Consider the following 18,568-nt stretch of genomic DNA (forward strand, 5'->3'; position numbering starts at 1 on the left):
TGCACTTGAGAAAAATTTCTGTACTTGTTGTTAAAAGCAATTCCCTTTTAACCATGCAACATCTGTATCAAATAATAACTCCTATGTAGTGGCAAAATTTCATCTGCCTTCATATTATAGAATTTCTTATTAAAATTTATATTACCTTATGTTTCAGATTCTATCAAAAAATCTTGTGGGTCGACTGTGGGCATTGAGACCCAAATTGAAGACGCTATTAAGGATTGGCTAAAATATGCGGCAGAGTATTTTCAGTGGAGAAAAAACAATCTAATTTCGTCGGTAATTAAAAAGTATTATGAATGAAAGTGGAAAGTTATTTTGAAAGTCCCTTTCTATTGAAACACTGTAATAGAATATTTGTTTCTCTATTGCATGAATCACAAACTATCATCATACCTGAAAACTAAAATGTAGGCGGGTTTATACGATGCCAATTGACAAGATAATAATATTGTCTTCTGAAATTTATAGCTGGTGTAAAGTATCAATTGAATCTTTTAATTCTAGAACCATCACCTAGGCATAGCTAAATAAAAACTAATTGACAATTATTATTGTTTTGCCAATTGGCATAGTTTAAACCTGGCATAAATGTCAAGTAAAAATTTAGATATATATTATTTCCTAGAAAGAATTGAGCTATTTTTGCTCACCACAGATAAAATTATCATACTAAAAATTCAAGATTTTTAAACAACTGCTGAATTCTTGAAATAATAGTTTTAATTTATGTTTCTTACAGACATAAAATGTTTTTGAGCTTGGCAGAGTATATTAAATTACCATGGTAATTTGGTTGTAACCATCTTAGTTCTTTAAACAACCTTTCATCATACTATTTTTGTGGATCAAAATTGAAGTAATATGGAAATAGAAAGAAAAATAAAAATCTCAGTATCCTTTTTGAATCATTTAAATAATGATTAATAATAGTGATTAAATAATTCAAAAAGGATACTGAGATTTTTATTTTCCTTTCTATTTCTATAAAAAGTAGCCCTATACAGAAAAGAGATGAATATGGTTTTTATTGTGTGTTTTTAATGTCAACTTACCAATGTACCGCATTGCAGGGTAATATTTCTGTTACATGAAATCATATGTAAATAAATGGAAATATGATTTCGTATTTTCATCTCTTTTCAAATGATTTTAGAAATATTACCATGTAATTGATAAGGTACCGGTTCAAAAGTATGGCTAATTCAACGTCTATTTATAGTTGAAAATAATGGTTGTCACAACGTGCTTTCAACGTCTATTTATGGTTGAAAATAATGGTTGTCACGACGTGCTTTCAACGTCTATTTATAGTTGAAAATAATGGTTGTTACAATGTTTTTTCAACTATTATTCAACGTTGAAAATAACGTGGAAACGGCGGACATTTTCTCGTGTTTTCAACGTTGAATTTAAACGTCTTTTCAACGTTAAGGTATTACGTGTTTCTAACGTTATTTCAACGTTTCTGTGCTACCTGGGATAGATGTGATTTCAATATAATAATTTCACAAATTGATAGAATAAATAACATAACAAGCAATATGAACTCAACTAGTTTACTGGAAGAGACTGACTCAATTTGATATAGTTATCAGTTAGCGGTAATGTTGATAACTATTATATTTCGAGATTTTTTGCTGCCTCTGCCTTGATTTTCACAATATGATTTAGAGAATTAGTTTTTTCTTAAGTAGCCACTGGAACGATTTGTCACAATTTATATATTTTTTCTATCAAGTACTTGGATAAACTGATGTAATTCAACATACATAGAATTGATCATCCACCAACAGAATTGTTTCATTTGTACTGATATTATTAGATTAAAAAAATGTATTTCTTATTTTCAGAACTCATGGCTGAAGCTCAAGGCTTCTTTTTCTGGTCATGCAATGAACTATTATATTCTAATGATTATTTTCATTTGTGAAAATATCTCTTGTATTTGGGAATAAATCAATTACAGTCTTATGAAAGAAATTAAAAAAAAATTTGAACTGGGTTTCTATTAAAATAACAATTTACTGAATTCCACCATTGAATAAGAATGAAGGAAGTATTAATGTGCATAGACCTACATACTAGAGCAGGCCATTCGTCACTACAATTGAACAATTTTGTCCATCTACTTTGGCAGTTGACACTGAGGAAACACAAGCAACCACATAATCGAATGCACTCTATATTGAATGGTAGTTCCACCTGCATTGACATTTTTATACTGCATATTGACTTCAAACAGAAACACAATGTATTTTTCCTCCACTTTCTAGTATTCACTTGCCTCTCGCCTTCGATATGGAAAAAGAGGAAAACTCCCTAGGGAGTGAAGTGAATGCATTTAAATAGCATGAAAAACATCTCTATTTTTCAAACTTACATTGGAAAATTGATGCTCAGATGAGGAAACATAATGCATGGCCGTCATTGAGCTAACTGAATTTGATATAACTCAACTGGAAATTTGATCAACTTATGGAATATATTATGCCTGTATGATATTACCTCAATATTAGTTGATAATATAAATGAATCCATATTTTTGAATATCTTATACTTCTCAAAATACCAGTAAATAGATATTTTTCATCTGCTATTCAATCTGGGAAATGCGAACTGAAGTCAGCCATTGTTTCAAGCTAGAATCGCCAGCCAGATGTCTAGTCTTTTTCTTTTTACATTTTAGGTTATGTTGTGAGAGACAACATTGTCACCATTGATGTGAGTTTTTAAAATTATTTGTTTTGCAGTTTCTATACATAGGCTGATGAAGGTGAAGGAGAATGTTGTGTAATCGAGAGTGAGAATTTTTTTCCCTCAGGGAGTTGTTGCCCTTGGCTTCACCTCAGGCATTATACTTTCCCCTTACAGAGAAGAAGTTTTTTTCCCACTTTAGATATACAATAATAACTATTTCATTAGCAATCCAAGTATAATCAAATATCTATAATGAATGATACTTAGCTCATTTCAAATCAACAAAATCAGTTAATTATAGGCAACCTCGAAAATAGTGAGAAAAATTGCAGTCGCACAGTGGGTATTGGGCATGCGCATGCACTAATGTGGGTGCTCCTGTTTCCCCAGTGTCAAGTGCCGAAGTAGATGGACAAAGTTGAATAATAGTACATGACCTGTTTTAGTATGTAGGTTTATGCACCTTAATACTTTCTCCGTTCATATTCTATGGTGGAATCAAGTGAATCGTAATTTTTATAGAATCTGAGTTCAAAGAGCTATATGGATTTAGATCTATAAAGCCTGACCAGACCAGAATCTTTCTGCATATTCACCCATTTTCATCTTATTAATTATCAATCATCCTCCTCCTCCTCCTCCTCCTTCACCAACTCCTATTCTTTCTCCTTTGTCACCACCTCCTCCTACTATTCAACTGTAACCAAGTAACCTACTATACTCTGTACAAAATAATTTCTAACTTGGGAGGGAAATGCGCAGCAGGGAGTGCATACAGAGGTAGGGATGGAAAGGTAGCAAAGTTGCCATTCTTGACCGGCCAGCATTCTCTCATTTCTCATTCAATGATTTCATTTAAGCCAAAGTTTATCAGTACATAAGCCAGGTCACATACAACATTCATCATAAATAGAATACACTATAGAATGTCAGCTTTGTCTTTAAGTGATGACTATTTCCACTATGTTCAATGTATATTAATCATATAATATGTCCACTTCTACTACCAATATAATATCATAATATACAATATAATAATATCATAATATGTATTATGTTTGATTCAATGTATTTTACAAAGTAATCAAGTATTAGTCATCAAATAGCATCAACAAACAAGTAAAGTACATCCCATGGAATAATAAACTACATCCCAAAAGTTTCTCCCCACTACGCTTAACAATTGTAACGTATTAGATTTTGATAAGCAAGCAAAATCGCTAATGGAAAGAATTTCCTTCAGGTCTGGAGCAAACAGCTGCTCTATTATCGCCAAGTGAGATAACAACAAGTGAAAGATTAGATAATAACGGGTACCATGGCTAAAATCAGAACAGCTGAATAGAAAAGGAATGTTATTTGCTACTTATTATATTATATAAAGAATTGGAAATTTGAGGTTAGGCTTAAAATACTTACTGATCGACGACCTAATAATCGATCAAGTCGCATAATGTGAAATCTAGCCAGACACCTTGACAAAAATTTATTGTAAACAAATGGTATTCAACTAGAGGATTTTGGAAAGCACATGGCTAATTGTTGTAGAGGGAGAAACAACTTATAAATCCCAAAAATATTTATTATCTGTAATGAACATATACAAAACACCAAAAAATGAATAAAAATATTAAGGAAGTGGATATTCAGTAGGTGCATGGATACATTTGTGAAATTTGCATGAACCAATCAAATTACAGAAGTCGATGGGCGGCAATAGCGAGCCAATTCAAATGTATCTGTAATATTTTTATAAATGATAAGAATTTATAAGTTATCACTACTCAGTTCATGTATCGGATATGGTCCAAGTAATTATGAAATATTATACCTAAGATATAGGTAATAATCTAGCAGATTGGCACGGACTATTTGATCTTTTTAATAGTGTAGTAGTGGAATATTCAAATATATGCAAATTTGTAAGTAATTTGAAATTCAGCACGTGAGTGATAAATTATCGAAATATATAAATTTAGGGCGCCCTCAGTGCTTTGAGTGAAACAAAAATATAAAAAGCTAGCTCGTCGAGAGGTTATAAATATTGAAAATTAATATAAAACTTGAAAGTCTTAAGAGGTAAAATAAACATATATTACTAGTTAAATGAATTGTATCAAATGCATATGTCTAAGGATATACAGATTAAAGAAATATTTAAATTTAATATTATAATGAATAAATACTCAATCATTAATTGCTCACACAATCAAATGCTCACTCAATCATTAATTTCATTAGCGAATTGTAAAGATATAAATGTAGCTCTTGTTCACTGGATAAATAAATTAATCTATTTCCACCAGAGGCCGAACCTTAAGCCCTGAGATATATTCTGAGGTCTATACATATTATTATATTTGAGATTTGTGATTTATCAATTGATTATTTTTATGATTTTTGAAAAGAAGATATATAGTGAGATTTTTAAATCAACAAACAGCAGCAAGTCGATATCTGAGCTGCATAGAATAAATGCATACTATCAATGATTTAAAAGCACATGGTAACGTTTCGTGCTAAAAAACTAGTGAGCTAATCTGTGATATTTTATTTTTGATATATTGTTTTTATTTTTACTATTTTTTGCTTGTTGCTCTTTATACTTCTATATTTATTTGTTCATTGATATTTTCCTGTGTAATATATGTATCGAATTTTTTATGGTGTATCCTTTATTTACTTCCCCACTCCCATGCATGACCAATCTCATATTCATTTATCAAGTTACCAGTATTGAAATATTAATAAAATTACCATCTGACTTTATTCTTCACCGAATAAGTTGGTTTAGACAGCGATATTTAGCATTGATGATCGAATCTTTGGAAATAACACGTTCTAGAGATTTATATAGATTGTCCAAGAGCAGTGAATTGCGGGAGCTCCTGAGCGAGCCTATAAGAGTTTTGTCTAATTTGTATTCTAAGAACCACAACCAGAGTTTTATAATTTTTTACTCATGCTTTACCAACTGCAGCCAAGCCAGGCAAACCGTTATTCACAAAAATAACGTCAGACAATGTAACCCTCACAGCCACTCATTTCAAAAAACTCACTAATTTTATAAAAAGGGTTATCCAAGAGCCATTTTTCCACTGTGCTGGCAAATAAGCTACTTGACAAGGACCGAACTCTCTCAGGTAGGTGGTTATAGAATTCCACACCTGAAACAGGGAAACAAGATGAAATCTTGTGTAGTCTATTTCTATAGACATGCAGATCTGCACAATGTCTGTGAGTATTATAGTATTATGATTATCTATATCCTTATTTCTGGCCGAATTGAATTCATCCTTCTTTATGGCTAACAGACATTGGAAAATATACACATTAGACACAGTCAGAATTTTACAATGCAGAAGAAGAGGCTTACAGTGCTCAAGATAAGGAACACCGCACAACACGCAAATGACTTTCTTCTGGAGGATCAATACTCTGTCTACCTTGCTTTAGTGACACCTTAGTTTCACACCATTAATGACAAGAGAATGAAGGAAAGCATGGTAGGTCATCCTTGTGGATTCAAATGTCATTTCCATTTTGAGGCGTCTTAGCAGAAATATTACTCTGCTAAGCCTAGAGCAATTTTTGGCTCTAAATTGATCGTCTAAATTTGATATTTTCTAAATTTTGCTTAGTGGTTTTGTGTTTTGTTCCAGTTTTGTATATGTTTGGACTTTTTAACATCAAAATGAACTTTTTTCCGAAGTGAAAAGTGTAAATTTGAAGTATTGTGCTCACTATAACCATAGTGTCCAGTTTCCCATTAGGGAACTTTGGACTATATACGGCGAGGTGGAACTACCCTCGGGTCTCCCCACCATTCAAAGCCATACGCTAATAATAATCTCAGGATGATACATATAGGGGTCAGAGCTCCTAGGCTAGACAGATGAAGCAAGTGAAGCGAGCCTGCTGGCTAGTGTTGATATAAACTTACCACAAGTAGATTTTCTTGAATACTATGAGTTTTCCAGCAGTCCAGAAAACCGTAGTATTCTTCTAATCCAAAACCATAGTATTTATTTCTTCCATTACCATTTTTGTGGACTGAAATGACTTTGATTGAATCTGCTTTGTGTTTGTTAGAGAGCTTCCACCTCTTCTCCACCGAATGAAATTGTCCGAGTTATAACCAAGCAAACCCTGAGGAGACCCAATGATATTGTGTAATAGAGCACACACCACTGGATAGGCTATGGTTCGAAATGTACAATAACGACTATCAGACAAAAATGGAAGGAATCAGATACTATCAAAAGGAAGGAGAGAACTTGAAATTGTACAATAATTTAAGTGAGTGAATTTCCTGTATATTGATCATATTTTCCAGTATATATAAATATCATAGTTCCCAGTGAGATTTATGATTTATCACATGTTGGGAAAAAAATATTATTGAGAAGGATGCTTTGATCTTTGATTCATATTGAAACAAATAGTTCAAAACAGGAGAGTGAAGAGGATTCCATTTCTCCTCAAAACGTCAAACAGAGGAACAAATTATATTAATTCTTTATTTAAAATTTCTTCAACTTTCCAATTAGACTGATGGTAAGAAAAAAGAAGGAAAATTAATACTCATATCGATTTTGGAATGATCTGTCTCAGGAATTCTAACTGCAGGTGCTCAATCTTCAAAAAGTGATGATAGAAAGTAGATTTTTTTCTGAGAGAACGTTTCTATTTTAATAGCTTGATAGTAATATGAATCGAAAGTCTCTAAAAAATATCACCAGTAAAAAGCTTTTTCAGCCTTTTAAGCTTTTCACAAAAGACACAAATATATAGTGTTCATACATGTCTGTAGACAGACTTGCTTTTCACAAAAGACACAAATATATTCTGTTTATACATGTCATTGGACAGACTTTTAAGCTTCTCACTAAAGTCACAAATATATATTGTTCATACATGTCTGTAGACAGACATGATTTCCAAAAAAGACACAATTATTCTGTTCATACATGTCTGTAGACAGACTTTAAAGCTTTTCACAAAAGATACAAAAGTATATTCTGTTCAGACATGTCTGTAGACATACTTGATTTTCACAAGAGACACAAATAGAGTCTGTTCAGACAATAATTATGTCTGTAGAAAGACTTTTGAGCTTTTAACAAAAGACACAAATATATTCTGTTCATACATGTCATTAGACAGACTTTCAAGCTTCTCACAAAAGTCACAAATATATATTGTTCATACATGTCTGTAGACAGACATGCTTTCCAAAAAAGACACTAATTTTATAAAAAGGGTTATCCAAGAGCCATTTTTCCACTGTGCTGGCAAATAAGCTACTTGACAAGGACCGAACTCTCTCAGGTAGGTGGTTATAGAATTCCACACCTGAAACAGGGAAACAAGATGAAATCTTGTGTAGTCTATTTCTATAGACATGCAGATCTGCACAATGTCTGTGAGTATTATAGTATTATGATTATCTATATCCTTATTTCTGGCCGAATTGAATTCATCCTTCTTTATGGCTAACAGACATTGGAAAATATACACATTAGACACAGTCAGAATTTTACAATGCAGAAGAAGAGGCTTACAGTGCTCAAGATAAGGAACACCGCACAACACGCAAATGACTTTCTTCTGGAGGATCAATACTCTGTCTACCTTGCTTTAGTGACACCTTAGTTTCACACCATTAATGACAAGAGAATGAAGGAAAGCATGGTAGGTCATCCTTGTGGATTCAAATGTCATTTCCATTTTGAGGCGTCTTAGCAGAAATATTACTCTGCTAAGCCTAGAGCAATTTTTGGCTCTAAATTGATCGTCTAAATTTGATATTTTCTAAATTTTGCTTAGTGGTTTTGTGTTTTGTTCCAGTTTTGTATATGTTTGGACTTTTTAACATCAAAATGAACTTTTTTCCGAAGTGAAAAGTGTAAATTTGAAGTATTGTGCTCACTATAACCATAGTGTCCAGTTTCCCATTAGGGAACTTTGGACTATATACGGCGAGGTGGAACTACCCTCGGGTCTCCCCACCATTCAAAGCCATACGCTAATAATAATCTCAGGATGATACATATAGGGGTCAGAGCTCCTAGGCTAGACAGATGAAGCAAGTGAAGCGAGCCTGCTGGCTAGTGTTGATATAAACTTACCACAAGTAGATTTTCTTGAATACTATGAGTTTTCCAGCAGTCCAGAAAACCGTAGTATTCTTCTAATCCAAAACCATAGTATTTATTTCTTCCATTACCATTTTTGTGGACTGAAATGACTTTGATTGAATCTGCTTTGTGTTTGTTAGAGAGCTTCCACCTCTTCTCCACCGAATGAAATTGTCCGAGTTATAACCAAGCAAACCCTGAGGAGACCCAATGATATTTGTGTAATAGAGCACACACCACTGGATAGGCTATGGTTCGAAATGTACAATAACGACTATCAGACAAAAATGGAAGGAATCAGATACTATCAAAAGGAAGGAGAGAACTTGAAATTGTACAATAATTTAAGTGAGTGAATTTCCTGTATATTGATCATATTTTCCAGTATATATAAATATCATAGTTCCCAGTGAGATTTATGATTTATCACATGTTGGGAAAAAAATATTATTGAGAAGGATGCTTTGATCTTTGATTCATATTGAAACAAATAGTTCAAAACAGGAGAGTGAAGAGGATTCCATTTCTCCTCAAAACGTCAAACAGAGGAACAAATTATATTAATTCTTTATTTAAAATTTCTTCAACTTTCCAATTAGACTGATGGTAAGAAAAAAGAAGGAAAATTAATACTCATATCGATTTTGGAATGATCTGTCTCAGGAATTCTAACTGCAGGTGCTCAATCTTCAAAAAGTGATGATAGAAAGTAGATTTTTTTCTGAGAGAACGTTTCTATTTTAATAGCTTGATAGTAATATGAATCGAAAGTCTCTAAAAAATATCACCAGTAAAAAGCTTTTTCAGCCTTTAAGCTTTTCACAAAAGACACAATATATAGTGTTCATACATGTCTGTAGACAGACTTGCTTTTCACAAAAGACACAAATATATTCTGTTCCTACATGTCATTGGACAGACTTTTAAGCTTCTCACAAAAGTCACAAATATATATTGTTCATACATGTCTGTAGACAGACATGCTTTCCAAAAAAGACACAAATTTATTCTGTTCATACATGTCTGTAGACAGTCTTTAAAGCTTTTCACAAAAGATACAAAAATATATTCTGTTCAGACATGTGTATAGTCAGACTTGATTTTCACAAAAGACACAAATATAGTCTGTTCAGACAATAATTATGTCTGTAGACAGACTTTTGAGCTTTCCACAAAAGACACAAAAATAGTCTGTTCAGACATATCTGTAGACAGACTTTTAAGCTTCTCACAAAAGACACGAATATATTTAGTTCAGACATGTCTGTAGACATACTTTCAAGCTTTTCACAAAAGACACAAATATAGTCTTTTCAGACATGTCTGTAGACAGCCTTTCAAGCTTTTCACAGAAGACACAAATGAAGTCTGTTTAGACATATCTGTAGACAGACTTTCAAGCATTTCACAAAAGACATAAATAGAGTCTGCTCAGACATATCTGTGAACAGACTTTCAAGCTTTTCACAAAAGACACAAATATATCTGTTTAGACATGTCTGTAGATAGACTTTCAAGCTTTTCACAAAAAAAACACAAATATAGTATGTTTAGACATGTCTGTAGACAGACTTCCAAGCTTTCCACAAAAGACACAAATATAGTCTGTTCAGACATGCGTCTGTATAGACAGACATGTTCGACAGACCTGCAGTATCATTAGTGGCTAGTGATAAAGGTATAATTTATGAAAATAGCATCAGCTGATTAAAAAAATGTATGTTTGTGGTGAATCAAGCTTGATTTCCACATTATCAGTAACATTGGACACCAGGCCCGGGCCGGACCGGGCGGCCGCACAGGGCGGCAGATTTTTGGGGGCGGCAAATTTTAAGGAATGGAAAATTCTTAAATGCGAATAAATAATAGATTCAATGTGAATAGTAAAATTTTATAAGAAGCTTTTCCAAACTCAAGCTGATGAAGACATATATCTAAGATCAACAATGCCCCAGGAACGTCTGAGTGATCTAGCGAACATAAAATAGCTCAGTCCCTAGATCTTGAAGAACTGGAGAAGGAATTTTCCTATGCAAAGGTCAGACGATTCTACTTAATTGAACAATTGTGTTGAGCAAACTTATGTTGTAGCAATTGTAGTTTTGATTACTTAGCAAGTTAAATAGGCCCAATACTCTATTGCAGTCTCTTGTTTTGGAACTACCGTCTTAATTATGTTTTCTTATTGTGTACCGTATCTGTTCCGAACATAAAAATAGTTTAATTAGATATTTTGTGTTACTGTTCTAGACCAGTCAATTAAAGATTATAGAATGAAAAGTTTGGGACACAATTTTCAACTCCACAGCTCTTTCAAGGATAGTAAGAGTATTAACATATCAAGTCCTCACCCCTACCTAATGTGCTAAAGGAGTGGTGGTGGTTTGAAAGTACCATTTTTTCATTTTTCTCATATATCTCGGAAACTATGCATAAAGATTTCTTGTTTTACTCTCATATTGAGCTGTGTTCAGACTGGAGCTAGATTCCTATAGTAAGGTCAGACAATAATTATGTCTGTAGACAGACTTTTGAGCTTTCCACAAAAGACACAAAAATAGTCTGTTCAGACATATCTGTAGACAGACTTTTAAGCTTCTCACAAAAGACACGAATATATTTAGTTCAGACATGTCTGTAGACATACTTTCAAGCTTTTCACAAAAGACACAAATATAGTCTTTTCAGACATGTCTGTAGACAGCCTTTCAAGCTTTTCACAGAAGACACAAATGAAGTCTGTTTAGACATATCTGTAGACAGACTTTCAAGCATTTCACAAAAGACATAAATAGAGTCTGCTCAGACATATCTGTGAACAGACTTTCAAGCTTTTCACAAAAGACACAAATATATCTGTTTAGACATGTCTGTAGATAGACTTTCAAGCTTTTCACAAAAAAAACACAAATATAGTATGTTTAGACATGTCTGTAGACAGACTTCCAAGCTTTCCACAAAAGACACAAATATAGTCTGTTCAGACATGCGTCTGTATAGACAGACATGTTCGACAGACCTGCAGTATCATTAGTGGCTAGTGATAAAGGTATAATTTATGAAAATAGCATCAGCTGATTAAAAAAATGTATGTTTGTGGTGAATCAAGCTTGATTTCCACATTATCAGTAACATTGGACACCAGGCCCGGGCCGGACCGGGCGGCCGCACAGGGCGGCAGATTTTTGGGGGCGGCAAATTTTAAGGAATGGAAAATTCTAAATGCGAATAAATAATAGATTCAATGTGAATAGTAAAATTTTATAAGAAGCTTTTCCAAACTCAAGCTGATGAAGACATATATCTAAGATCAACAATGCCCCAGGAACGTCTGAGTGATCTAGCGAACATAAAATAGCTCAGTCCCTAGATCTTGAAGAACTGGAGAAGGAATTTTCCTATGCAAAGGTCAGACGATTCTACTTAATTGAACAATTGTGTTGAGCAAACTTATGTTGTAGCAATTGTAGTTTTGATTACTTAGCAAGTTAAATAGGCCCAATACTCTATTGCAGTCTCTTGTTTTGGAACTACCGTCTTAATTATGTTTTCTTATTGTGTACCGTATCTGTTCCGAACATAAAAATAGTTTAATTAGATATTTTGTGTTACTGTTCTAGACCAGTCAATTAAAGATTATAGAATGAAAAGTTTGGGACACAATTTTCAACTCCACAGCTCTTTCAAGGATAGTAAGAGTATTAACATATCAAGTCCTCACCCCTACCTAATGTGCTAAAGGAGTGGTGGTGGTTTGAAAGTACCATTTTTTCATTTTTCTCATATATCTCGGAAACTATGCATAAAGATTTCTTGTTTTACTCTCATATTGAGCTGTGTTCAGACTGGAGCTAGATTCCTATAGTAAGGTCCACGGTATAATGGCAGTGGAGAAAGATAGAAGAACAAGGTTGCGAAACCTCTGTTTTGTCAATGCCTTCTATCGACGGTAGCTGATACAGGTTTATTAATGTAATATTAACTGTTCATTCTCGTTTAAAATAATCAATTGTATTTTATTGAGCAATGAATAATATTTTTTAATAATTTCATAATGAATTCACATAGGTACTTGAAGTGAAATATTTTGTTAATTCATTATAAATTCTACATTGCTAAAAGATGATCTGGCAACAGAGCAAAGCGAGAAAGAGATAGTGCTATCTACTTTGTTGAATGATAGACAAGGATAGCAATATGGTGCCATTGCTAATCGAATACTGCCATTAAAATGTAGACCTCACTATATATACCAGTGGGAATATAATATTGCTACAAGTTCTTATTGGCCATCCTCACTCAGCCCGGCTAAGCAAGCATTCTTTCAGAACTTATGGGAATTATATTTCCATTGTTTTTTGTCACTGATATAATATGGGAAACCATCTACAAGTTTAAAGCCATGTAGTGGTGAACAGTGAATATATTATTTCCATAAGTTCTAAAAAACTCCTGCTCTGCTGGGCTGAGTCGGAATATTCCAATTAGTTCTCGTGGTAATTATATTTTCAGTGTCCAACAGGCACAGCCCTAGGGACTTTGCCGCCCTGGGCAAAATCGGCAAGTTTCTGAGATATCCGCTCTTGAAGGTGAGACATTTTTTGAAAAAACACTTCTACCTCCAATTTTTTCATATTTTCGGCCATATAATTTTTGAACGATTGATGAAAAAAATCCGTTTGCTGATTATAAGCTGACGGAGAATCAAATTATCTTCAGTTTGATGTATATTTTCACTATTTTACGCATTTCCCTACGACTGTTGCAGCAGTTTTAGCGTTGAGAGTGAAATTTTCTGTTCAGCAACAATAGATCAGTTGACAATGAAATTTGAAGGGAATGTTTGGAACTCAATTTTAGACTTTGCAGCTTCGTTGACACTAGTTTGGAGGTGAGCATATCAAAAATCTCAACCCCTACATCATGTGCTAAAGGGATGAGGGTGGTTTGAAAGTTGCATTTTCCACTTTTACTTACATGCTTATATCTTGGAAACAATGAGTTCTATTGACATAATCATCCACATAAAAATGAAGTTCAATGAATTTCCTACAAGTTCTGTTTTGTAGAGGTTTTCAACAAATATGATACTAACTTTTCGAGATATATATGTTCTAAAGTGATTCATTCTCAAAAACCCAGTTTTTCTTCCATTTTTCGCTCTTTCAAGTCTTTCAACTTTTCAACAATTGATGAAAAAAGAATGTGCTGATTACGAGATTTTAGAGCATTAAATATCTTCCATTTCATGTATAATTCGACTATTTCAAGCATTCCTATACGATTGTTGCAGCAGTTTTAGTTTTGAATGTCTTGTTTGGTAGGAAGTTTAGAAACACCCCCTGTGTTCAGTTCCGCAGACGTTCCAATAGGTACTCAATATGGATGTTCATACTGAAGCACACTCCAATTTATCATCACAGAATAGTGTGATATTCGAAAAAAGTCACTTGTTGCAAATCTTGATATTTGACTCTCAAACCTAAATTACTGCAACAGTCATAATTATGGGAATGCGTGAAATAGTCGAATTATACATGAAATGAATAATAATTTAATGCTCTACAATCTCTTAGTAAGCACATTCTTTCTCCATCAATTGTTGGAAAGTTATAAGAATTGAAAGAGCGAAAAATGTAAAAAACTGGGTTTTCGAAAATGCATCAATTTAGAACATATATATCTCAAAAAGTATCAGATTTATCGAAATCCTCTACCAAACAAAACTTTCACTCTGAACACTAAAACTGCTGCAACAGTCGTAGGGAAATGCGTAAAATAGTGAAAATATACATCAAACTGAAGATAATTTGATTCTCCGTCAGCTTATAATCAGCAAACGGATTTTTTTTCATCAATCGTTCAAAAATTATATGGCCGAAAATATGAAAAAATTGGAGGTAGAAGTGTTTTTTCAAAAAATGTCTCACCTTCAAGAGCGGATATCTCAGAAACTTGCCGATTTTGCCCAGGGCGGCAAAGTCCCTAGGGCTGTGCCTGTTGGACACTGAAAATATAATTACCACGAGAACTAATTGGAATATTCCGACTCTGCCCAGCAGAGCAGGAGTTTTTTAGAACTTATGGAAATAATATATTCACTGTTCACCACTACATGGCTTTAAACTTGTAGATGGTTTCCCATATTATATCAGTGACAAAAAACAATGGAAATATAATTCCCATAAGTTCTAAAAGAATGCTTGCTTAGCCGGGCTGAGTGAGGATGGCCAATAAGAACTTGTAGCAATATTATATTCCCACTGGTATATATAGTGAGGTCTACATTTTAATGGCAGTATTCGATTAGCAATGGCACCATATTGCTATCCTTGTCTATCATTTAACAAAGTAGATAGCACTATCTCTTTCTCGCTTTGCTCTGTTGCCAGATCATCTTTTAGCAATGTAGAATTTATAATGAATTAACAAAATATTTCACTTCAAGTACCTATGTGAATTCATTATGAAATTATTAAAAAATATTATTCATTGCTTAATAAAATACAATTGATTATTTTAAACGAGAATGAACAGTTAATATTACATTAATAAACCTGTATCAGCTACCGTCGATAGAAGGCATTGACAAAACAGAGGTTTCGCAACCTTGTTCTCCTATCTTTCTCCACTGCCATTATAACGTGGACCTTACTATAGGAATCTAGCTCCAGTCTGAACACAGCTCAATATGAGAGAAAAACAAAAATCTTTATGCAAGTATACTGCAAATCAATTGAACTGCTTGAAAGTTTCTGAATATTCCTTGTTCTCAACTTTGTTCCAGACTCCTATGTTATATTTGAACATGACTCATCGACAGGTGTAGGCCAATGGAAGAGTGGAACAAAACAGTTGGATAACTTCAATGGAAAATCGAAAAAGTAACACAACATTTGAATTATCTTGGGAACTGAATATTGATTATTGGAGATTGAAGAGAAAATGTGGGCTAACCCAAGTATTGCAGTGAGGGTCAGAAGCCCCAAGTAACCAAAATTGCTGGCTTATGTACAAAATTACAGAAAATAATTATCTATTAGAAGTTAGAACGTAACTTTATTGCTCGAGTGAAACAGTTATTGCAACACATAGTGGATAATTTTGCCAGAGCAATAAAGATGTTTCACCCTGAAATTACATGTAATAATTCTTTCAGAACTAGAGAATGAAGCTTTAAAACCAAAATAGCTTACATAATATTATTTTGTCGATAATGTTGAGATTATGAACCTTGAGGTGCATTTCCATTTGTGTGTGAATGTTGTCATCAATCACGACAGGGTGAGAAACTCAAACTTGGGGGATTTGAATTTTTCTGGAGAACCTGAAAGATTAATTTAAATTATGTTTTAATGAGGGAGGTTGAGTTTATACTTTCAAATATCAATATAAAACATAGCTATATGTAAGACTCAGTTTAAAATCACTGACATAAATGGTTGGTGGTTGCACAGTCATTTGCCAAAGCCCATTTAGCTATATCTCCAATTAGCATCACACATAGATCACACTGAAGTTTGATTCGTACATGCTTCTATCCAACCATTGTCTCGGCATCAGGGAAAGTTTCAATCGACATCAATGTGAACAGACCTGAAAGAATTCACATAGAATAAATTAATAAACAATATGGCGACTCTTGGCGGGATTTCTCACCATATTTAGCGATTTGGAGGTTATAAACAACTTGAAAGAAAATAGGGGGAGAAAAAATAATTCACTCATATACAAATTGTTTTCCGTATAAATCTTTCAAAAAAAAAACTATCACAACCTCTAAGATGCATTAGGCGGGAGTCGATATTGGATTTACCAGCACAACTTTGGGCCCATAACTCAACTGACCGTTTTTAGTTATTGGAAACTTGAATAAGCTCTTTCTGACGACTGTGCAACGGAATCATGTGACTAATGATTGGACGTTTTTAGTTTTATGGGAGCTATAGTTTACTTTGACATCTGTGCAACGGGAAGTGGATTTATGGCTTTGTAAATGAGGTAACTGCCTGTTTTCAACTTCATGTGACAACTCTGCAACCGGGCATTAGGTAGTTAACATAAATAACGAAAAGTTATTAGATCAGCTCTTTCAGCACAGTTGGAATTTGGATGATATTGATGTCTTCAGACAACAATGCCAGTCTTTTTCAACTGATTTAGTTTGAGCACCAAATGAAAACCCAGATTTAGCCATCATGGAACTTGAATAATTATAAATCATATGGCTTAAACCAGCAATCAATCAGCTGATTACAGAAAATTCCAATGATGAAAATTGGGTACCTACCTTAATTTTTTTCGGAAAGCAATACTTTCCTTACCTATGGTAATAGGGCAAGGAAAGTAAAAAAGTAGAAAACCTACAGTATGTGTCCGACAGCTTTGCCCACATGACTTTGAAACAGAATATTGGCAAGGTATAATTCGCGGGGTAATATTCATGGCTTCACAAAAACATCAGCATTCAGAGGTCTTCGATCACTAGATGGAGAAAGCAGGGTTTCGATCTCCCTAAAGAGCTTCCCTGGAGAAAGCTCCCTATACACAGAGATTCTTAATGAATAAGAGAGTTGCAACATATCACCAACAGTGTAAAGAGAATGTTGAATGAATTTCAGCTCATAGGTTTTCACTGAAAATGTTTGATTAGAAGTGTCAGTTGCACAAAATCCGGTTGAATTTTGATCGTGATTAATCCCACGACTGCCAATTGGAGAAGCCACTTTTATAAAACGCTCACTCTGATTGGTTTCAGTGAAATTTATCATGGTGAAGTCCAACCAGTTCTTGTACAACCGGGCTCAAGCTGGTAGGAATACGTTGTGCTCAAAGGACTTAACTCCAAAATCTCACTGTCTATCTTTCTGGATGCAACACGTTGCTTTTCAGCAGATACAGAATAGTATCTGATGCTTAAGAAAAGATATATCTCCAAAAATGCTGGTTGTGTCTCAATTTCTGACAAGTAGTCTTAAGACGCTTCATCAATGACTTCTGAATACTTTTGACTCCTATATCACATTTATTTTTTTTTCACAAAACCAGAGTGTTTGAAACACAACGGTATGATGAGAGCGATTATAATCCGAAGATGATGTACCACCTGAATGTGTCCAGGTCTCAGTACGCAGAAAGAACATTGCTAATGGGTTCCAAGTGGACGAAAATATATGGAAATTCTCGGACCAACTTGATGTGAGTGATATCTTGAACATGGTGATGGATGAATGATGATAATATATTTATTCCCATAGAAAATAGAACAGACAACACGTGGGAGTACATAAGAAAAACAGTAAAAAAAGTAGATTTGTATGGATTTTGAGTCCCTCATGGGAAGGTCTCACCTCACCAGGATATCCTTCCGGCAATCACGCCCTACTCAATTACATGAGCAGTCGTGTGTTGTATTTTGTACAACATCCAATTTTCCAAGTGTTATGTACTCTGTTTACTGTCAAAACATATTAATCAATTGTACAATTACTTTTTCTATCTTTTTGGATTATTTTACACCTATGAACATTTGGATGGTTATCATTTCATAGCCCAATAAGGTACTTCAAGCAAAGCCATCAATTCTGTGTTATCGGTTCGTTTACAGTCCCCGTATACAGTCTTTCCCTATCTTATGCACAGTGCGACTAAATGGCACCTAAAGACTGAACCATTGCTCAGTTGATACTGCAACTCAGTGGTGTGATGGGGGGAAAGTTCTGGAA

General features: G+C 33.9%; 1 protein-coding gene across 2 annotated transcripts in view; it reads left to right on the forward strand.

Annotated features, from left to right (window-relative positions):
* The window catches only part of LOC111046349, a 124,204-nt gene extending 106,163 nt beyond the window's left edge, over positions 1 to 18,041 (forward strand). Inside the window, exons 16-18 of one of the 2 annotated variants that reach the window (XM_039440728.1) lie at positions 8,984 to 9,191; positions 15,631 to 15,727; positions 17,892 to 18,041. The gene's annotated coding sequence lies outside the window, so the exon portion shown is untranslated. Of the gene's footprint in view, positions 1 to 6,795; positions 7,003 to 8,983; positions 9,192 to 15,630; positions 15,728 to 17,891 lie in introns of both variants that reach the window. The other variant, XM_039440727.1, reaches the window with a different exon arrangement.
* The last annotated feature ends 527 nt before the right edge of the window (positions 18,042 to 18,568 follow it).

Source organism: Nilaparvata lugens, chromosome 14 (genome assembly GCF_014356525.2).
Source record: "Nilaparvata lugens isolate BPH chromosome 14, ASM1435652v1, whole genome shotgun sequence".
Classification (NCBI taxonomy): domain Eukaryota; kingdom Metazoa; phylum Arthropoda; class Insecta; order Hemiptera; family Delphacidae; genus Nilaparvata; species Nilaparvata lugens.